Source organism: Pleurodeles waltl, chromosome 12, assembly GCF_031143425.1.
Source record: "Pleurodeles waltl isolate 20211129_DDA chromosome 12, aPleWal1.hap1.20221129, whole genome shotgun sequence".
NCBI classification, from domain to species: domain Eukaryota; kingdom Metazoa; phylum Chordata; class Amphibia; order Caudata; family Salamandridae; genus Pleurodeles; species Pleurodeles waltl.
The window spans coordinates 237,671,107-237,694,952 of NC_090451.1; the positions used below are offsets into that span (position 1 = coordinate 237,671,107).

A 23,846-nucleotide genomic window follows, 5' to 3' on the forward strand; every position below is an offset into this window, starting at 1 on the left:
TGACTGGACGCTTCAAAGTGCCCATGTCACTTTGGCCGGTTGTTTTGCGCTGGCCAAAGTGACATGTGTACTTTGAAGCTCTCCACTCAGCTTAAGACAACTGGGTGGAGACCAAGCACATGCCTCTGAGGCCTGAACAGGCATCCAGCCAGGCCGCTCCATCCAATCTAGGCACTTCTCTCATGCTGGTTTATAGCATGAGAGCAGCATCTAGATTGGTTGGGGAGCTCTTCTGGCATCGGAGAAGGAGAAGAGCACCGAGGAGAATGCACATCCCGTGGGTAAGTGCTGTTTTTTTAAAATTTGAAATGTGAATGCATGTGTGTGTTTAATGCAGGTACGTGCAGTGGTTGTATTTATTTTGCAGTATTATGGTTTTATTCTGGTTTTTGGAGGGAGGGGTGATTTACTTTGGGGTTTTGGAGGATGGGGGTGTTTTTTGGGGGGGAGTGGTGGGGCACTTCACTATCACTTTCAAAGGGTACAAGCCGCCCCTGACTCTATGCACTCTATTTCTTAAATTAGATTTATCATTAGTGCACTTAAACCACCTTTAACTATCCAACTGATGTTTCTTCTTTCTCCCCACTTGTATGTCTCACACACATAATCCCTCCCTATCCCCGTTTATCCTGAAGGTACCTGGCCCACCCATGTCGACTCTCCCTTTTTAAGAGAAGGGAGAATGTCCTTTTTTGTCTCATTTGATGTATTACTAACTCGTAATCCCCCCTTTTCAAATTCTAGACAAAGCTCAAATACAGCATTACTTATTTTTGTTCAAAAAGTTATCTCTTTGAAGCTGACAAATGTTCCTCCTCTATAAGCAGACCTCTCGATCGTTTACCTCTGTAAAGAGGGTGATATTTAGTGTTTTTTTAAGGGTCATACCATTGAATTAAATGTAGGCGAAGGTTCTTTTGGAGGGGGAGTTCTTTGTGGATAATCCCACTGAAGTGTATGGGAGGCATCAGTGGTGAAGACAGAACATATCATCCCTTTCACCCGAAATGGCCCCGGATCCCTGGGGTGAGGATCCCTCATAAAGGAAAGCTTGAAGCGCTACAGTTAAAGGAATGTTGGGGTAATCCGTATTATGCTTTGTTCTATTCTCCAAGTACATACATTTACTTGAAAATAATTTTGGTGTATTTAAATGTTTTTATTTTATGTAATTTCACCGTTAGGTTAAAAGGGCACATCTTCCATTGAAATGCGAACCGGGTGTAGGTGGCCTCTCTTTATTATTAGCAAGTACCTGGGAGGACTGTTGCTAGCCTAGTTAGGAAGATGAGACGAAAGAGAGTGACACCCTGAAAAGAGGGTGAGCTGTATGACATACGTAGTTCTCTTCGCGGAACTAATGATCTAGACCATCCCTCGTGAATACCGCTGTTTGACCCTCAGGGACAGCGCGGTCACCTCTCCAAGTACCTCCTAGGGTACCCGTGCGCATCTCCCCGCACGCCCCCGCACGCTGCTCCGCCGTTACCTTGGAGGGCGCGCGCCTCCCCCGCAACGGCCGCGCGCCGCGCTCGCGGACGCCGCCATCTTGCTCTGTCTGTCTGTCTGGTCCTCTATTGTCTGTCTGCGGCTAGGGACGGAGCCTCCTGCTGCTGAGTTGGTAGGGTTTGCGAGGTCCGAGAGCCTCAGCGTCCGGTTGAGGCCTGTCTTAGGTCCAGATCGGGCCTGAGGGCCTCAAAGCGAACCACGTCCTTCTGTCTGTCCGCTCGAGACAGTGGTGACTGGATCCAGGTGAGACATCTGCCTTCCTGGCGGATGAAATGGGCAACAGGCATATGTGTCTCCGAATGCAGCGTGTTCCTTTACTCCCTGTATTTTTCTGGATGCGTCAGTGCAGTTTGTCATGTTGCCTTTCTTTTTGGGTCAGCATCGCTGCCTTCTAGCGTGTCTGTCTGTGGAGATAGGAATGCGGACTGTCATGCTTTTGTTTCAACTGTTTCTATTGATGTCCGTGTCTACTTTTTCTTCCTGTGCCATTTTCGTTTTATCCGTGCATTTCCGACCGAGTTTTCCGGTACTCACTCTGCAGCGACTGGATCTTCGCACCCTCTCGGAGTATGCCTCTGATCCATGATGTGGACATTGCAGTTTTTCACGGTGTTTAGCTGGGGTATCTACTGCCGCCACAGGTGGTCCTTTATGGAATCAGCTGCTGCTTCTCCTGTCTTCACCTCCGTTGTCCAAAACCCTACTGTCTGGCATCAGTAATGCTCCCTCTCGCCGTGGCTGTGTTCTAGTGTCTGAAACCAAGTCGCTCCTTTAGTGACCTTCCTGGTTGTTTTTTTCTGGTCTGGTCCATTGCTTTTCTTTACAGTCTCTTAGTTGGTCTGGCACCGGTGTCTCTATTTTTGTGGTCCTACAGTCAGTAACGTTGCCTCGAGCTCCCGTCCCTTCCTGGCAATTGTTTCTGGTATATATTGCGTTGACAGATTTTAGTCACGCATCTTACGGCGTCACTGTATCTCTCCACGTTGATCTTTCAAGTTTCTGCCGCTTTTTCCACAGTTTTCTTTTTTCGTTATCGGTATTGATGTGCTCCTCTTTGTCTGTCTTACTAGTATCACAGGCTTCATCTCTCACTTTCTCTTACGGTGTCCCCCTCTCAGTGGCTGTGTATTATGTCAGTGCTGACCCCCCCATGATTTATTATTATTATTTTTTTGCTAGTAATATGGTCCCCTATAATGTATCTGGTGTCAATGCCACTGGCTCTCTAGCGTTCTCCCACCCGTGCCAGTAATACAGTCGCTTCCGATGTTGCCATCTCTGTTCAGCTAGTCTGTTTTTTTGCAATGCCAACCTTTTCTGTGTAATTGAGTGTGATGACATCAAGATTGTTTTTTTTTAACCAGTGCTTTGCATTCTGGAACTAGTATTTTTTTTTACTACCATAAGTATGCGCTTCATATGTCAGCATAAGGGTATGTGGTGTGGCAGTGATGATTTACCCTAACAGCGTGCCTATTTCTGTGGTCCGGGTATCAGACTGTGTTCGTGTGCCTGTCTCTCATGCTGATGTAGCAGTGATTCTTTCTCTTCTTGTTTCTTTTTCTTCATATAGATGGTACTCGTTTCTCATCAGTTCTTGAGCTTGTGCATCAGTCAATCATGTGTTTCGAAATGTATGCGTTTGATGTCACTGACAGTTTGGCTTTCTTCGTGTTGTCTTTCATGGAATCTGCTGTTGGTGTTAGTAAAAATTGTCTTTCACTGTCTTCTGTGTGGTATTTGTACATCACAAATATAGCCGAAAGGCAGCGCTATTAAGAATCAAAGGCAAATGTGCAGTCAACATGTGATTGCAGGGGTATATATGTTCTGAGAGCAGAATTGGGCTTGCCTGCCCAATGGTTATGGGTATGTTGTTCCAGATTCTTGGTACTTGGACAGAGCAGGCTGTAGGAAAGTAGCCTCTTTCTAGCATAGTTACTCCCACTTTTGGCCTGTTTGTGAGTGTGTGTCAGTGTGTTTTTAGTGTCACTGGGATCCTGCTAGCCAGGACCCCAGTGCTCATAGAAAAAAACCTATATGTCAGTGTGGTTTGTCTGTCTCACTGGGATCCTGCTAGCCAGGACCCCAGTGCTCATAGATTGTGGCCTAATGTGTATGCCTGTGTAGTGCCTAACTCTGTCACTGAGGCTCTGCTAATCAGAACCTCAGTGCTTATGCTCTCTCTGCTTTTATATTTGTCACTATAGGCCAGTGACTACATTTACCAATTTCAATTAGCATACTTGACCCCCCCTCCTTATAAGTCCCTAGTATATGGTACCTAGGTACCAGGGCATTGGTGGTTCCGGGAGATCCATATGGGCTGCAGCATTTCTTTTGCCACCCATAGGGAGCTCAGACAAACCCTTACACAGGACTGCCACTGCAGCCTGCGTGAAATAGTGCACACACTATTTAACAGCCATTTTCACTGCACTTAAGTAACTTATAAGTCACCTATATGTCTAATCACTAGCACTGGCAACCCCACATAGTACAGGGCCATTTCCCCGAACTTTGTGAGTGCGGGGACGCCATTACATGCATGCACTACTTATAGGTCAATACCTATATGTAGCTTCACAATGGTAACTCTGAATATGGCCATGTAACATGTCTAAGATTATGGAATTGTCCCCACATTCCAAATTCGGTATTGGGGAGCCAATTCCATGCATCCTGGGGGCTCCACCATGGACCCCCAGTACTGCCAAACCAGCATTCCGCTACAGCTGCTGCCACCTCACATACAGGGTTCTGCCCTCCTGGGGTCCGGGCAGCCCAGTCCTAGGAAGGCAGAACAAAGCATATCTTCTGAGAGCAGAGTGTTATACCCTTTCCCTTTGGAAATAGGTGTTACAGGCTGGGGAGGGGTAGCCTCCCCCAGCCTCTGGACATGCTTTGAAGTGCACAGATGATGCCCTCCTTGCATAAACCAGTCTACACCGGTTCAAGGACCCCTTCACCCCTGCTCTGGCCGGAAACTGGACAAAGGAATGGGGAGTGACCACTCCCCTATCCATTACCACCCCAGGGTTCGTGCCCAGAGCTCCTCCTGTGTGACCTGGACTTCAGCCATCTTGCTTTGCAAGGTGTAGGGGCACTCTGGAGGCCTCTGAGTGACCAGTGCCAGCAGGTGACATCAGAGACCCCTCCTGATAGGTCCATACCTGACAAGGTAGCCAATCCCCCTCTCAGGGCTATTAAGGGTCTCTCCAGTGGGTTCTCTTCAGATTCTGCTTGCAAGTTTCCTTCAGAAATCCTCTACAACAATTTCAGACTCTTCTGACCTCGGATCAACCGCAGCCTGCTCCAAGAAACGCTGTAACTGCAACAACGTGTCTACTAGAGACACTTTTCTTCAGCAACCTCAGCTCCAAGTCAGCAACTGCAAAAGTTTCCACAGTGTGCTCTTGGGACTCTCTGTCTTCATCCTGCACCAGAAGAACCGAAGAAATCTCCAGTGGAGTGACAGAGTCACTCTCCTGCTGTAAGCAGGCACCTTCCAAGGCGAAGACCGGTCGGTACCCTGGAACTTCTCTCACAGCGACAAGTGTGCTCCTAAGGACACAGAGGGTGGACATCATCAACATAGACTGTCCTGAGGTCCTGCTGACGCAATTTGGAGGAGGTAAGACCTTGCCTTCCCCAAGAGTGACGGTACCCCAGTGTATTGTGTCTTCCTCGGCTCATGAGGCCTCTGTGCACTCTTTGCAAAATTCCTTCGTGCACAGCCTGGCCCAGGTCCCCAGCACTCCATCCTGCGACGCTCAACTCGCTGAGTTGTTCTCTGGCGGCGTGGGACCTTCTTTTGTTGTGCTGCATCAACCGCATTTTGCACCTCCTTTGAACCCGGATTCTGCGGCTTCTGGGGGTGCTGGCTGGCATCCTGAGGGCTCTCTAAAGTGCTAAGAGCCGCCTCTTCCTCCTCACCCAGAGTTGAGGCCCCCAGGTCCCTCCTGGGTCCATCCAGCGCCATTTTGACAAAAAATGCATTTTTGTCGTTGCCATGGCTTGTTGGCACCTTCCAACACAAAATCTCGTCTGCAACGATCTTCACGCTGTGGGACATCTTTTGCATCACGCAGGAGCACGCTGGCATCTTCCTAGGGTGCCTTTCTGCAGTCTTCGACTAACTGGGGACTTTTCTTTTGCACCCTCTTCTGGGTTGGCAGGGGCTCCTGTCCTTCCTGGAACTTCTTTAAACTTCTGGACTTGGTTCCTTTCCTTTGCAGGTCTTCAGGTCCAATAATCCAGCAGTTGTTCTTTGCAGACTTGGTTGGCTGCTGCAAAATCCCCAAAACGATTTGTAGTGTGTCCTAAGGAAACTTGCAGTACTTTACTCCTGCTTTTCTGGGCTCTGGGGTGTGGTAATTTACTTACTTTTACTGTGTGCTTACTCTCCCAGTGATTCTGCACACACTACACTTGTCTAGGGGGGGATTTGTGATTCACATTCCACTTTTTTAGTATATGGTTTGTGTTGCCCCTAGGCCTATTTTCTCCCATTGCATTTGTTTGCATTGTTCTATGACTATTTACTTGTCTAATTTTGGTGTCTAGTTTATATATTGTGTATAATACTTACCTCCAGAAGGAGCACTAGTACTGTGTCACCCAAATAAATACCTTTATTTTTGGTAAGACTGAGTATTGTCTTTACTTGTGTATAAGTACTGTGTAACTCTAAGTGGTATTGCATGAGCTTTACATGTCTCGTAGTTCAGCCTAAGCTGCTCTGCTATAGCTACCTCTATCAGCCTAAGCTGCTAGAACACTACTACTTCACTAATAAGAGATAACTGGACCTGGTATAAGGTGTAAGTACCCAAGGTACCCACTACAAACCAGGTGCGCCTCCTACACAGTCGTATTCTTTTATTTTTTTTGCATTTCTTCATTTCCAGTCTGAATGTGATGTGGTTGCTTGTTAGCCAAGAGCCAACAGACGTGGTACGATTGTCAGCCAGATATGCATGGTGGACAGTTGTGTTGGGGTTTGTAGATGATGTAGCTAGTTTTAAAGATGGGGTCGGCCTGCAAGGGGAGCCAGTGGAGTTCATCAGGATGGATGTGATTTTACATTTCCTCTGGCCCTCAATGAGGCATGCTGCGGTATGTAGGCTGCCCATAGGAAGACTGGACTGTCTTTATGGAGGCCACAGGGTAGTCAGTGGCCACCTCCCAGATGCATGTATACAGGGTATTGAACAGGTGCTCTGAAGCCACAGTGATAGTAACGATTTCAGTTTCTTTATTAGAAAGACCGAGTACCAGACTATCTTTTTTTTTTTTTTTTGGAAATGTGAGTGAGGTCACTGTCCAGGGCCAATTTAAGTGACTTGGTCTGTGGTGAAATTTGGGGTTTAAATCCTCTCAAGGCCAGTGCATCACTGGTGTGGATTTATGATTTCTTGCATGGGTGTGTGACACATGCCATTTCTTCTCTCATGTGCCACAGGGACCACCATGTGAGTTACACTGTCCTTTCCTTTAGGTGCGGTCATTGTGATGTACATCATCAGTTTCTGATAAGGGCACTCTGTTGCAATAATGTTGTCTTTTGGTGTTTGCCCCAGAGTTCATTGCTCATCCTATGGATGCTTCTTCCTATATATTTCTTGTATGTAGAAATAATTTCAGGTGTCCAACTGGATCAAGAGATCTTTATGTCTTGCTTTTCTGAGACCAAAGTTGCTACTACAGATGCACTACATTGGCACTGCCCACAACTCTGCTGACATTCCCTTTTTCATGTTTGTGCCAGAAGCTCAGTGGTTAGGGAGTATCATTACATTTATCTGCACTTTGTTTCTCCCTCTGTGTTTGTACAATTACAGTACTAATCGCGCTGTGGTCTGGGCTAAAACCATGCAGGGTATGCAAGTGCTAGCGCGTCAGACCTTAATAAGTAAACTTACAAGGGGACGCACATAGGTCGATCAGATCTTTTGACCAATGCTTGAGATGTTACCACCATATAGATCCTGTACCAATGTCGATCAATAACCAATAGTTAATTACTAATAGCAATTATCAACAATAATCAATAACAGTAATCAATATGAGTCAGTAATTGACGCACCATGACCTTGCAGTCATGAATATCCACACTTTTATGTAAAAGTTTGAATATTTGTTTCCCTATATTAACAATGCTAATGTCACGTAAATTAATCTCAAAATCAAATGATACACATACAGAAACAACACTGGCTGACCAAATCTGCGGAAGAATCACAATTTAATCAAGGCTTGAGCTACTACACATTCTAACATTACAGTGCAAATTAATAGCAAGAATAACTGCGCAAACAATATCACATACATTTAGTTTCAGCAAAGAAAATAACTCATATGTTATTTCATAGAGCGAACTTCATTAGTGAGCTCCTTAACTATCATCAGGTTAGAATTAGCATGGTGGGCCTCATGCAAAACAATTTAGTCAACACAAATTTGGAAAACATTTAACTATGGCTCTATCAAAATGTTATGGTTGGTACCTAGAAACAAAAGCAAATTTAAATGACAAACATCATTACATCTGTACACCTAATCGTCTGTGTGGATCAGCAAGCATAGTCAGTCTTCGTCCTCAAGGCAACAGGATTCAGCATCAAAGTTCAGAAAAGGCAAAGTCTTTAAGCATTAAAGATTAAGCACGTCTCTTCTCAAGACAGAAAATGGGCAAATGGGTGGCAAAGTGGCAAATGCTCAATGGCAAAGGGCAAATGGCAAAATACTGTCTTCTTCTCAGTGCAGTCCCGCTAAGTTAGATTTCCTAAAACTACTTCCCAGGTCCCTATTGGTCAAGGGATCGTACGTTCACACTTTGTCCAATAAAACTAAAACATCAGATCTACATTTCTACTAATACACAGTTCACATGTCGATAATTGGCTCTTCTTGTAATGTCCTCATCATCCGGCTCGTCAGGTAACAATATTGTTGCAGTTTATACTCCAGTCAGTGTATTTATTGTTCTCCCCTGGGGAAAGTCAGGCTTACACATGTTACATTTACACTGTTGCATTCAACAGGAACAACATCTTCTCATGAGAAAGACTTTTAACTGTGAACACATTAGGTCAGCACAGTGGAAAATCACAGTTTAATTCTCTATGCAGATATTTTATTAAACGCTTTAGGAAATGCAGTTTGACTTGAGACCGTGCAACTAGGCCAAGACCTCCACTAAGTTAAGGCTTTCAATTAATACAGCTAGTACATAATGCATAACCCTAAATATGACATATTACTACATTAATCAAACATATGCTCAATATTTAATATTAATAAGCCATTAGTAAGTTCACTTTGTGAATATTGGTGGCCACTCATTGTGATTACATTTTCAATTGCGTCTATTATTTTCCTACGTTATTAGATTTTCTACGTAAATTCAACACTCAGGATACATGAATATTTATTAATAATTCTGTTAGAACTCATGCTCTAGCACAAGCAACAAATGAAAGTATCAGTCTTGGCTTCAGCTTTGCAGGAGATGGCAGCTTCTGAAATCCTTTCTTGATCGTGTGCTTTCCAACTGCTGCTGCACTGCTTTATCTGAAGTCCAGACAAATTTAAGCAACTGGCTCTCGTGGGCTAGTTCTTATTTAATTTATAGGTGTATGTACTGATGGTAAGCCAACAGCCCATCTTAAGATGCGTTACTTTAAAATAATTATTGTTCCTAACACCCTAGGGCAGAACATGCATTGCTTTCAGGAACGGAGCAGGACAGCATCCAATATTCAAAGGGGTCATGGATAAGAGAGAGTCTCTTGAAACTTTCTGACTAAATATTGTTTCTTACCAGCCGGTTCTTGGTCCAACACAAATAGGAAAGTTACAGGTGGCTATAGAACACGTGAATTTGAGGGTGTACACCACAAGACATTCCAGTTAGTGCTAAGCTATCTGGGACCAGTCTAGAAACAAAGCTGTCCAGACTGATTGTCATACAGGAGCAATTCTTTTTTTTTTTCTTGCAGAGTTTTGTCCTGGTAAGAAATAATTTGTGGATCTTTTCAGCCCTTTGTTAAACAATGAACGCAATGAATGTCCAGTTTCTCTCTTAATTTCTTGAGAATAGGACAACCCCTCCCAGTAGTCACAGTACAGCTCTACCCAGTATAAAATGTCAAATAAATCATGTGCCCTCTTTAAGAGGGTCTTGGCTGCAGCAGATAAGTCAGACACCAAACTTACACTGACACAGGGAACAGAGAAGAACCAGGCCAAAGAAGCTAATGGAATTCAGCTGCAAGAAGCAAAAATAAAGGACAAAAATTAATAAAAAAGTGGACGATGAACAAGATGAAAAATAGGGAACAAATGTGTTTCAACTCGTCTTCCTCTTGTGATTGCTTCCCTTATATAAGATTCAAACTGGAACAGACGTTATAGGAGAGCCTCGGTTTTCATCTTAAAATAGGAACCTCTATTAGAGTTCTCTGGACTAACACGCAACCTTGGAAAAGGGTAGTTTATAGGCATGACCACGCCTCTGTCCTCAGAATTATGACGTCGAAGAAGACCAAGGGCCTGATTTAGAGTTTGGCGGATGGGTTAGTCCGTCCCAAACGGTACTGATATCCCACCCACCATATTACGATTTAAATAGCATATTATGGAATCGTAATACAGTGGACAGGATATCCTTCACGTTCGTGTCAGCGTAGCCCCATCTGTCAAAATCTAAATCAGGCTCCAAGTTACACATCCTTTGCCTGCTACTGGATTCCCTGGCTGAACGCGATCACAGACTATCAGCATAGCCCAGGCAGTGAAGATGCCTCCAAGTGCGCAGTGCAGGCACAGTCTTCCTCTGATCATGGACTTTCTCTGGTAATCTCTTGGCACCAATGTGACACTCTTGCGGAAACAGTTTACCTACTTGGAGATTATTCCCCCCACCACAAAGTAAAGTGTCTGTTTCCAGCATCATGGAGTCTTTTTTGGAACTCAGACGTTTCGTTTATGTTAATAATTCTGACAAATTTTATTCCTTGTGGACTACTGTTTGATCTGACATTTAAACTCTAGGATTTTAACAAAGTATTGCATTATTACTTAGACGTTGAGTGGGTCTAAGTATCTACACTCTTGTGGGTTTGTCTTTATAATGTTACTGCTTACTTGGAGGCCTTATTTATTTGTAGTATCCCTATTTGTTTCTCCTTTTTTCAGAGTGCAGCTTTTTTTAAAATTCTTAACACAAAGGCAATTCTGACAGTTGTCTAAATTGCACAAGTACTAATGTATCCAAAAAGGAGGGGTTAGGAATTATAAATACTTATGTTCAAAGTTGGCAATAACAGAACAGCCTACCATTAATTTGCCATAGCTAAGTGCATCTTTACATTACTGAACAGGTAACAGCTCTTTGTTTCAACAGAACACTATTACATTTCACTAGTACAAAAAGTCAAGGCTTCACTGCTGCTTTTTAGCGTAGTCTCGACTGATGTATGTTGAAGGACAATGAACTAGAGTTTCACTTTCAATGGTAATTGGAATTGTAGTGGTGAGTTTTGGTTTTAATTGGGTTCTCCCTTGTCAAGTACTTCATCATGCTTTATAAAAACAGGTTATAAGTAATCTGCTTGGTCTCATGTCCTCTGCTCACATTCCTCGCAACTGTTTTGCCTCCTCTTCTATTTTATTCAGTGTTTACCAATATTACTGAAGATCATAGGATGTACCACTAGCCACCCGTAATGGGAATCTCCACTAAAATAATGAACAACCCTGCCTTTCTGTCCAATACAAACAGTGGAAGGGAAGCATTAGGCTCTTCTTTCTTCAGTAGTTTGTCTACATGAACAGGGGCACTGGCTGTTATTTTGCTGGGTGGCAAGATTGTGGAGGTCTCTTGCTTTTTTAACTTTTTTAAATAATATTTTTATTGAATTTTTGAAAACGGAGTACTGATGCAAAAGATATCAGCAATCAGTAACATTAGGGGAAGATGTACTATTATGACTGTTGGTCACAGCATTTTGAAATATGGAACTGATTTAACCACGTTTCACTCGATAATCTTATAATAAGTTCAGTGTACTTCTGGAATGTTTAAGTTCATTGCACTTCAGGGAGGTGTGGAGCGCTGTGTGCCCTAGTAATAAAAGAGCAGCAGCAGGGTTTCGGAAGGGGAAAGCAGTGTTGGGCGACCAATCACGGTTGGAAGTGATAATGGTTATGTGACGGGCAGAGCTGGTGTACTGTTAGAGAGGAAAACATGGTTGCTGCATGAAATCAGGGAGGTGGGGGGGTTAGCCCACCTCCTGTTGAAAGTGTGTCAACAATGTGGATCATTGAGGGATATCGGGCGCTTCCGCAGTTGGCGCACCTCTTCGTATCTGAGGGCTTCCTCCTCTGCCGCACCTCATTTATGCATCCCAGTGTGCCAGGCAGCAATGGGAGGGACTTTAGGGGACCTCCAGTGTAGTGTTAGGGCTTGTTTACAGAGAAGAAGCGCCCGGGATGCAAATCGGGTTCTCACTTTTAAGCATTTTGTATGTGCCATGCATCAGATAAAGCACAGTTTTGTGTCCAAGGGCGGAAGTGGTCCATCTGCGCCTGGGGGGGAGAGCGAGGATTGGATTTGAAAATTATCCTAAAGTGTACACTGGACTGGTAATGTGTACCGGGGACCCAATGTGAAGTTTACTTGCAATTTGCATTACTGAGAATCAAAATACATTTCATCGAACTTTGCTTGTAATATTGGTTGTTGATCAGTTGCCATTTGGAAATATGGACTATTAAAACAGAACTATTGTTATGAACTTTATGGATGGACTATTGGGTTGAATCTTATGTTTACTGACAAAGTGAGTGCCTGATATTCTATATAAACTAAGAGAAGGGTGTCCACGCTGCTTGCAGGGTACTTCATCAATGGAGGCAAGTAGAGGAAGGGAGACCTGCCGCAGATGAGGGCGCTAGTGTTTGGAGAGGAGACCTTGTTTGATACCTTTTGGATGTCAGCTGGACGGAATGATTGAGTTTGCACGTTGAGGCAGTTTTGCCCCTCGAACGTGCCCCGATCTGGGCACAGAAGCGGGAGGGGCTGCCAGGCATATGGCGCATCCCAAGCAGTCAGGCAGAATGGGAGAAGGCAAACTGAGTCTCTTGGATGCAAAGGGGGCCTCCCTTCACTGCTTTGAGGGCCAGATTCCCCAATGGAGAGGGCTGAAAATTGCCATAGGGTGGGAAGCGGCCATTGAAGATGTTGTGTCTGGTCGCGAACATTTGCCAGGCCTCCTGTTGGGGCACCGGTCCACACCGGTCCTGGGAAGCACCGTTCCTGCCCCAGTGCCTTGCGACGAAAGAGAGGGCACTCTGCTGCAGGTGGGAATCAGAGCAGATGGGGCTGGGTGGTGGATGGGGCTCACTCCCCACCGCCCGATGCAGGCATACTCAGGGAAGGTAGAGAGTGCAAGGTTGCTTTTGAAGGGGCACAATACAAGGGTGACACCCGGGCTGTAAGGATTGGCTCACCTGGTGTGTCTCACAGGGGTTAAGAAATCCCTGTGTCGCCCCTGGTTCTTGGAGTGGTGAAAGAGGGTTGACGAGAGGCTCCACGCAGCGTGGAGCTGCCGTATTTTACACAAAGGCCTGGTAGCGTCCTACTCGCACCTTGGCTGATGGCGATCGTCCTCCAGTGGTTTGGTCGTCAGTAGGATCAACACCATTCGAAGGATCTGGTGGAAGGAGAGCAAACATGTTTTCCCAGGGATTGCAGGATCCCCAAAGACCCCCCCCCCAGGTACACCATGCACCACGATTAATGTAGATTGTCAGGCAGGATAGTGTAGCGCTAAGGAATTGCGTCCATCATCTTTGCCGTTGTGGCCACTTCCCCCCATGCTTTTATTACATATAAAAATAGTCTTTCTGCCACCAAAGGATCCTGTTCAAGGCCTTAGTCCTAACCTTTTGTGCCTTCTCGAAGATGGACATAAATAACTTCAGAATCTTATCCTCTCTTATGTTCCAGTGAGATCCCTTGGGTCCTTTAGTGCCTGGCTACTATTGATCCTGTGTTCAAACAAGCTAGGTTGGCAGGGTGCTCTTTTGCATATCTGCCCGCGAAGCAGTGGAACTCCCTGCCTCAGGACCTCAGCTTTGCTTCCACAGAAGCATCTTTTTGGAAACTTCTGAAAACCTGGCTATATAAGCCCAATACATTAAACCATCTTCCATATAGTCGAACACAAGCCTTGTTCTTTACCGTCTGGATGCCTCGGTTGTGGGTTGCTGGAGTACTCTATACATGTATCATTCATTCGTTCATATGTCTCTGGCAGCAGTTTACCTTTATATTTACTTTTAAAAGCGAGAAAATAAAAATCACATTGGGCTGCTCTTTATTTATTTAAACCGATTTCTATCTTCTTTATGATTTATGTGCATTTACTGTCAAAGAACATGAAACTTGATAAAAATGTTTTTACACATGCATTGTTTTTTAATTTCTCTGTAATAAAATTCTTTGATAGGTAAGGCCAACTTAATTTTGAGGCAGGCAATTTATGTGAAATTAATCCTGCCTAGATTTAGCTATTAGCTAACTGGAATGGAGTCACCAGTGCCCTTATACAGAGCATCTCTCTTACAAACATTTGTAGTCCTTCAACATGGGTCTTGGCTCATATCATTCTAAGAGATTACTTGTTTGGTACATAGACTTTGGTCAAAGTAAGACTTGACAGTGCTATTTTCAGTAGTTTATTTTCTGGAAAATATAGTTTTGATCCTCTTAGACTGTTTCTGATTACTATTATGTATTCCCTCATAATACACTTGACCCTCTATTCATTCAGTTTGTCTTTAAATGTATCTATTGGAAGCATTCTTTTTGTTTTGTTTTATCTTAGTCTTTACATTGGCTTCTGTGGTGCGGGGTATTAAAATCTAATGGAGGTCATAGGTCTCAGATTTATAGAGCTGGAGTGAACAGCCACGTGGCTTTGTGGCCTGAGATTCTCTGATACTTGTCTACTTTGCAACATTGCTGTTATAACTGAGTTCATTATTACTTTTTATGTTTGTATCGTTTTTCCTCAGTTTTAATGTAAAGTGCACTAATGCCCTATAGTGGTCAAGGACGCTTTTGAGACTGTTTATAAACTAACAATTTTGAAAAATCTACTGTAAGACTACAAATCTCTATTAAAGCCATACCAAAGTCAAGTGACATATTCTTCTTTATGTGGTTATCTCTGTGGTTAGAGATGCAGCCTTTCCTATCGCACTTTGTGGTTGGCAATAATGTTCCTCTATGGTTAATTGATGTTGCATCTTCTGATGTGTCTCAGAATTCAGTAATGCAGTTTCTTCTTGTTCCAGTTGGCGTTTCTGCCTTTCCTGGCTTCTGTCACCCCATTTAAATTGAGCTGAGATGGACATTTATCACTAAGGTTGACAGATGTTTATAACTGTGGTTTATGATGCAGTCTCACCTCCTGCGGTCTCTGGGTTCTCCTGATAATCATATTTAAGTTTGATGATGCAGTATCTCCTTCTGGCTCTTTTAAAGTTGTGAAACCATTCCCCCCACCAGTCTAACAGTTCATTGAAATTGTTTACCTGGTGTATTTTCCTGGGTTGTGGGATGTGGCCCTTGCTGGTTTCTGTTTCTAAAGTAATTCTGTCTGCCATGCAGTCTTCTTTTCTGTTGGGTCAGTGTGTCAGTTTTGCAGTCTCTGTCCTGGATGCTTTTTTAGGGTTCAATAAGGATGTCCCAGAGTTGCAAGTGTTCTCTCTTGATGCATAATCTGCTGGACCGTAAACTACATAAAGTCTTGCACCCCACTCCGCAATTGTAGCTCCAGAATTAAGACCTTGTGCACTTACTTAACATCTGCTTGCCTACCTTGAAAGTATTTAGTCGGAGGTCTATCTAGGTTCAATAATTTGTCCTCTGGCACATCCTTCTTCTTCCCTTGAGACTCAGAAAGAAGCTAAGCTTTTAGAAAAGTCTTACAACACTCCTCTTCTGCTTACTATGGCCTAGTAATTTCGAGCTAGACAAATAAGGGAAACATTGACCCCCAAATCATTGTATTCGCATAACCAGCATTTACTCATGAACCGGTCAGAAGCCCAAGGCTGACCATTGACACTTTAAGCTCCCCAAGCAGATTCCATCAAACCTACAATGAAATTCTAATTTGGGCACTAAAGCTTTCTAGCTGTCACATGACAGAGATTGTGAAACAGCAATACCCAGTTCAAAGTTCACCACAGAGTGCACTCTACAAGTGTCATTTTTCCAATTTTCCTTAATTGAGCGACTACAAAGGCCTGATTGGGTGTTGTAGCCCAGTGTCATGTGTCACAATTCTTCAGTGAACAAGGACACATAATTTCATCCACCCCGTGGGTCTCTAAATTGTCCATATGGGTGTCTTTGGCACAGTTGAGTCCAAGGCGGAAGGGGAGATCATTTCTAAAGATATATCCTCATAATTATAAGGTACTCCAGATTATCTTAATACAGTGGTGAATAGTTTGAGTGGGGTAAGAGAATGAGTTGTGTAAGATCTCCTCCCTCGCTGATAAGCCCTAGGAATGCTTAAACGGGTCTGGGGTTGATTGTGATCCCTACAGGAGGGAACTTCATCTGGCAGTTTCGAGATGGATGATTCCCATGAGGAGAAGGGTCAGTACTCCTCTCAATTAGGCAGACCTCTGTCTAGAGTGGCACAGTGATTGAAAAACTATGGGTTGCAAGGTTACCAAGAGTGGTTTAGACTATTTTCAAGCATTCCTTCCTTCACCTTTTGTGTGTTTGATACTAGCATACCCAGCTAAACAAGTAACAGCTTTAGGTGGCCAACTTAACAGAATAATCTGAGACAAAGACTGATTGGAAACAAAGAAATGCAAAAAAAACAGAAACAAAAAAAAATACAGCAGGTCATCCTTCCTTCTTTGTGTATAGAAGATCAGGAATAACATCTGTGCACACCAAGCCTGCACTTACTCCTGTGCTCCAGAAAGGAGCTAAGACCCACATGTGCAAGGAGCATCTAATCAAGCAATGATAAGGAACCTCCCAGCTATTCTGGCACTAGTCCTGTAACAGAGGCACACCTTTAATATTGTGCAGTACTCAAATCTTTTTCTACTCTCTCTTGACATATTGATATGTATAGGACAGCATTGACATTTCCGCCCCCAGCGCGAAGAGCCTCATCACCTCCCTATACGTATGACAAGAAGTGAAAGTGATCACATCTGCTCCCTTTGTAAGGCCCAGGAGCTGATGTGATTATGGCCAAGAAAGATTCTGTCACCCAAGTTAGTTCCAGGACATCCTGATACTTTTGGTAAGAAATGCCCTGGCAGTTTCTCTTCTGTTAGCCAGGAAAAAACCCTGTCCAGTAGTGAAGCTTTTCACAGCCTTAAAGGTGTGGAAAACTAGGTCCTACTTTTCAACCAAACCAAACAGCTAAGAGAGAGTGAAGTCTCCATCATATCTTATGTGTTCTATATTGATGTTGCTCTATTTAGAATTTAGAAACATGTATTTAAGTAATTGAAGTTTCTTTTACTGATACATGAACCTCTATAGATCATTTATTTTTCCACTAACCATCATTGGGCTTTCTTTGGAGTTTTTCTGAGGGGTTGAGTAGCAGGGGAGGTGGAATACACTTTGGCAGTTGCAGTGCTGGCAACTGGGCGCCTATGACCCTAAGCAAGACATGTTCTTTGATGTGACGGGCAAGTGAGGCAGGAACATGTAAATACAGCAAAGGAGCTGATGTTCAATCATGGCAGTTAACCTGCCTTGCTTTATTGCCTGTTGTTGGAGGTCTAGAACAAAGTGTTTGCATCTACTGCTGGAGTACCTATGTCCTGCAAAGGCCCTGAAAGTCTTGGTAAATATCTTGCAGAAAGAAAGGGCTTTTCATATTTATGTTCCTGATGGATACTTCCATCTGCAGATTCTTAACTATTTGAATATTACAGGTGTGAGATGGAATCTGAAAACGTCTCAGTAGCTCTCCACACTAGTAGGGGGCACTGGCTCCTCCTCTGCATGGGAACTGGCTCCCTTATGATGTCAGTGGAGCCATAAAGTGCCCCATAGGCTCCCTGGCATCAGTTCCCTTTTCTCCCCGCCTTTGACACATAGCCTCTTGTACTCCCCTCAGGGAATCCGACATTTTGTTGAGTTCAGACTGAAATTGTAAGTACAGTGTAATATGTCACTCCCCTCCCCTTCTCAGATTTTCAAACCTCACATGGACTGTGATGGGCAAATGTCCTCCACGGACCCACACAACATCTGTCTTTGGTGCTGGGGATTGGACCACAACGTTAAGGCCTGCAGCTCCTGTTGGAATATGCACTCCAAGGCCATCAAGGAGCAGGAGGCCAAGATGTTCATGGCCCAGGCTGGGTAGACCATCACAGAGGTCCAGAACATGATTGAGATCCCCAGAGTTACTACCATCATCGACGATGTTAAGGAGAAAACATAAAAAGGTTACAACATGACTCCTAGCAATGCCACGCTTCCAAAGGTAAGTCACCAAGACTTTCCCCCACACTGTAAGACACTTATTTGGCTCTTTCTGAACTTATGGAAACCCACCCCACCCCATGGAGGATCCAAAGCCTGCTGCTGCCTTGGACTCAGATTATCCTAGAACCAATACCACCTGTGCTGCTGACGATAAGGTCCCAGCCCGGTCAGCCATTCCCTAGCCCTGTAATAGATCCTGTACTAAATGCAATGTTTGATGTCTTTTGTACGGCCATAGTCCCCTTTGAAACTCCTTCTTGCCCCTTGGGTATACTTTTGGGATACTGCAGACACTATGGGCCAAATGTACGAACACATTTTCCCATTGACACAGAATGGGAAAAACCCTTTGCTACATCTGGCCCTATATGTTTCGGCTCTTTTTGCTCAGTTCCTTCCAAAGGTAACACTTGCTTTAACTCCAGAGTCCACCCCTGCTTCAGGATCGTCACCATGACTGATGCCACATCCACTGAACATACCTCTGAGCTCTTCCACCCGAAGCTGGACAAGCCTTCCTCCAGAGTTAACTCCTCCAGGGCCATAATCCCTGCAGCCAATACCATCAGCGCCTCAACAGATGCTACCAGATCCTCCCCCCCCCCCCATAGATCAAGAAGAGAGGCATAGTGTCTCATAGAAGAGAGGCAATACTTTTTCGTGGACTCTGATCCATGCTAAGATCCCTTTTCTGATACAAATGATGGGGAGTGTACAGTCAGTCACTATGGACTCCAACTTCGCTGCCCTAAAAGATGCAAGTATACTGGACACCTCACCGGAGTGGAAGGTTTACCACAGAAGTCGCTTCTTACCATGTGGTAATAAAGAAGTTGGCAGAGGCCCTGGACTTCCAACTTCACTGCAGCAAAACCAAGGCAAATGTATTGACAGAGGAGTCTCACTCTACTCCCCACGCTACCCAGAATTTGTATCATCACACCCATCACCGCTGAGCCATGTATGCCAGAAGCATTCCTAACCACTCCTTTGAACCGAGAATCAATGAAAAATTTGCTAGGAAGCATTCTCGGGTGGTAGCTTGGCTCTCAAATCCCTTAACTCCACCTGCCTCAAGGGAGGTTATATCCATGTACCCTGGGACATGGCTCGGTTAGTAGTCCCCATCTTACCGGAGAATCTACAGCCTCATTTTATACACCTGGCAAGGGATGGTCAAACAGCAGCAAATCTAGTCATTCAATCTGGCCTTGACACAGAATACTTAGTGGCCGGAGGCATGGGAATATTTAACTCCTTTCATCACCATGCACGGCTGAGAAAATGTGGGTTCTCCCAAGAAGTGCAATCCGCTCTTAAGGACTTTCCTGTCAATCACTTGAATGTCTTAGGACTGAAGGCTGATTCTGCGCTTTAGAAGTTTAAGGAGAGAAAGGCTACAGCAAGATCTGTCTGCTTCTAAACCTAACAGACTGATTAGCACTAGTTCAAAATGTTTTGTGGCTTCTCCACTGGCTTTTCCTTTGAAGGTGGTTAACACTCTCACACCTCTCAGCAGCATCAGCATACCAAAGTGCTGTACAGGCAATACTGGAGATAAGACAAGGGTAGGGGCGTTCCCTACCTCATCCTCCTCCTCTTTCCTCATCCTCCTTCCCAGCCACTGCAGGGCAGCAGACCGGACTTCCTTCTGTTTGAACACAGGGTGTAATTTGGAGAACAGGTATCCTCCTTTCCACAGGCCTGGAGGTCTATCACTTCAGAACAATGAGTCTTAAAACCTTGGAATATACGGGAGGAAGGTATACCCTACTCCTTCATCAGGCCCCTATCTCCATTCCCCCTCCTCCTGGCCTTCTATCTGGCCACCTTCAGATCCTTCAACAGGAGGTAGAGACCTTACTGCAGAAAGGAGAGCTGAAGACAGTGCCAGAGCAGGAACGGGCCAAGGTTGCTTCTCCTGGTCCTCAAAAAAAAGGACGGCTGTTTTAGTTTCATCATAGACCTCAGAGTTCTGAAGTGGGTCCTCAAGAAGGAGAGCTTTAAAATGCTGTCCCTGCCTCAGGAGTTGCTTGTGCTGGAAACAGAAGACTGGATGTTGCCTGTTGGCCTGCAAGATGCCTATTTCCACATACCGATTCTGCAGTTGCACAGGAAGTATTTTTGCTTCATGGTAAGGTCAACACACTATCAGTTGTGATCCTTCCTTTTGGCCTAACTTCGCCTGCATGAGTCTTCACGAAGGTGATGGTGACGAATGTTGCCCACATCAGACGATCAGAATCCCAGTGTTCCTTTATTTGGTTGGTTGGCTCCAGAGATGGTGTTGCACCATCTGCAGGTCATAGCACAGGCCTCTCAAAATCATAAAAATATTACCAGATCTACAGGTCTAGTGACTTGAATAACCTACTCAACCTAAATGCAATGTACTTGAGCTGTAAAACTGTCTCAATTTGTGTGATCCTAGAGAATTATTTTATTCTTCATTATCACTTATGAGAACACCTTTAAATATACAATTTCTGCTGTACAGAAAACTCTCTTTTGTTTCATTTAATAGACAAAACCTTTGCTCCATGTATAATAAGAATGTAGGGAACATATATGGTATTCTTGACTCCTGTCTTGCCTCTTAGTTCACTAATAGGATTGTCATAAGAGCAGAGGCAAGAATGTTTCTTACTTCATGTTTTAAAAACTCACTTGTAATAAATATATTAATTAAGCATGATTTGATTGCGCACTGTCATTTACAAGCTGCACACAGCCCATTGAAATGGGAACAAACCTTCCCTCTAAAATGTAGTTTTACAAATTAAATTATATAGCATATATGCAATAATTGTGGAAATTGGTTGGAAAAAGTATTTATCCTTCACACTTCACCAAGAATTGTACTGATTTGTTTTCATCTTATTAAAATCTGTTTTCCTCACACAGTTACAAAAAATGTGCTTTTATAACTAGTGAAATATACATTTAGAATGTTTGTACAATTGATTTACCTGCTATTTAGATGTTATCTAATAGAAACAATCCTGACATCCTACATCCTTTACTTTCACAGCACGATTGTCAGTTTGTTTTACAAAATCCTCTAACTTTGCAGGTAGAGAAAGAAAAGTAAACACCAAGCTCCAACATAAAAAAAAAAACTTCTAAGAAGACATAAGCTTATGTGTGACCTCAGTCTGTAAAGGCAGAGTAAATGTGACAAGATAAAAACAAGATTTCAAGGCGGCCTTATTGCTCATTCACTTTCTGGGTAAACGGAACACCTGTTCTTTGTCAGCTCACCAAAATGAGCAAGTAGGTCCTGAAGTAGTTCACCCTGATAAACTTTGACTCACCATAGCAAGTGGGCGAGTAGAATTCTCGAGGCCTGTAGCAGCTCTGTTGTATGACCTGGGCTTTTCCATCAACAAACCCAAATCTCACTTGGTGCCCTTTCAGCGCATCCTATTCATAGGGGGAGTACTGAACACAGCATTGAGAGAAGACTTCCCCCCTCTACAGTGGGTTCATGACTTGGAGGATAAGATTCTAAAGTTTCAGAAGGGAGCAAACACCCCAGTCCTGATGGTCTTAAATTAGTTAGGTTTGCTAGCTTCCTGCCTTCTGCTAGTCATTCTTGCATACTAGCATACAAGGGTTCGCCAATGGCGCCTCTGCAAGCAGTGATCCCAGCATTGTTGAGATCTTCGGTGTTGCATGACGATCTCAAGGGACGCGTATTTGTTGTGGAGTATGGAACGGAATCTGGTGCAAGAGAATCTGTTCCAAATCATGCCGACAGTGGCTCCAGTGTTAACTATGCTTCCACTCTAGGGTGGAGTGCCCATTGGGCAGAACTGGATATTAGAGGTGTTTGGTTTCCAGAGAAGCAGATGTAGCATATCAACTGGCACTCCAAGCTTCCTGCCGACCTTTTGTGGCCAGTCTGTCCACATCTTGATGGGTAATGTGACTGCAATGTGTCAATATGCAACCAGCAAGCAGGGGGGTGTAGGTTCACATCTTGTCTGTTGTCAGGCAATGCGACTTTTGAGCTGGGGGCAAGAATATCATATCTGGATGGTGTCCAGCCACCCGGCTGGAATTCTGAACATTCTAGTTGATAGCCTTAATCGGTGTCCTCTTGCCAATCATGAGTGGGGAATTCATCCAGAGGTGGTCCATCATAACTTCAGTCTTTAGGGCTCTCCTCTGGTTGATCTCTTTCCCTTGTTTGACAACACTTCAACTCTGTTCTCTGCCTACCAGAATCCTTTGCAGGGAGCACTGGCAGACATGTTTCGCTTAGTAACTTTTCACTTTACAACGTGTATACTCCCATACCCTTGACTCCTCAGGCACTGAGGAAGAGTTGCCTCCACTGGCCAAGAAGGGTGTTGCATGCGGACCATATACACTTCTCCCTGTGCCCCTCGCCCCATCTCCCTCACAGGGTCGACCTCCTCTTTCAGTCACAGGGACAGGTTATGCACCCCAAACTCCAGAACCTCCACCTTCATGTTTGAACATTAAGGCCCATATTTATACTTTTTGAGGCAAACCAGCGCCAGCTTGCGTCAAAAATGTTACCACCGGCTAACGCCATTCCTACGCACCATGCGGGTACCTTATTTAAGGAATGACGTTAGCCGGTGCTGCAGACTGGTCAGAGTAAAAAAAAAAAATGACTCAAACCAGGCAGCGCCGGCGTAGGGCAAAATGGGGGTTGTGTGTCAAAAAATGGTGCAAGTCACGTTTGAGGCAAAAATCATGCCTCAAACTGGACTTGCGCCATTTTTTCACACACAACCCCCATTGAAAGGACACCTGTCTTAGCTAAGACAGGAGTCATGCCCCCTTGCCCAATCGCCATACCCAGGGAGCATGGTCATTGGGCACAGTGGCACGTAGGGGGCCCCAAATTAGGACCCCTATGCCACTTAAAAAAAAATGAAAAAAATACGTACCTCAACTTACCTGTACTCACCTGGGATGGGTCCCCCCATCCATGGGTGTCCTCCAGGGGTGGGCGAGGGTGCCAGGGGGTGTCCCTGGGGGTAGGGAGGGGCACCTCTGGACTCCTTCGATGGTCTGAGACCATGGAAGTGAGCCCACAGGTCCCTTAACGCCGTTTTTTAAGGCCTCTGCCCCCTCCTGTGTGTCAAAATGACGCAGGAGTATAAATAAGGCGCCCAGACCTTAAAGTCATTTTTTGGACGGGAACGCCTACCTTGCATGTCATTAACGCAAGGCAGTTTCCCGCATCCAAAAAATGACTCACACGGAGGAATTTTGACATCCGCAGGCTCGTGTGTCAAAGTTTAAATATGGTGCACGGTTTGTGCCGAATGTGCGTCAAAAATTTTGACGCACATTTGGCGCAAACAGAGCATAAATATGCCCCTCAGTGGGGTAACCTGATTATTTTTTATCCTCCTCAATTGGTGAATGTTATCTTATATGCCCACAAACACTCCACCAAAATGTTGTACTTTAGAAGCTGGGGTAAGTCCATTAGGTGGTGTGTGGACAGTTCAGTCGACCCTCTTGAACCCACTTATAGCTATCCTGTGATTTACCCTGTATTTGGGACAATAGGGGAGTACAATGGTCACAGTTAAGGGCTACTTATCAGCAGTGTAGACCTTTCTCTGTTTTCCAGCCAACCATCTCTGTTCAGGTTATTTATAGTTATGAAGTTTCTAAAGGGGCTCACCAACAAGCTTCTCCCTTCTTTCATAATATTGGAGTGGGACCTAAATCTTGTTCTCATGTTATTTATGTTTTCCCTGTTCAACCCACTACCCGGTTGTGCCTG

At 44.4% G+C, this 23,846-nt stretch overlaps 1 protein-coding gene across 4 annotated transcripts in view; it reads left to right on the forward strand.

The window, feature by feature from the left end:
* Nucleotides 1-1,520: 1,520 nt before the first annotated feature.
* Nucleotides 1,521-23,846, forward strand: part of ZNF821 (zinc finger protein 821) — a 420,332-nt gene continuing 398,006 nt past the window's right edge. For 3 of the 4 annotated variants that reach the window (XM_069216873.1, XM_069216872.1, XM_069216870.1), the window contains exon 1: nucleotides 1,533-1,755. The gene's annotated coding sequence lies outside the window, so the exon portion shown is untranslated. Of the gene's footprint in view, nucleotides 1,756-23,846 lie in introns of all 4 variants that reach the window. The other variant, XM_069216869.1, reaches the window with a different exon arrangement.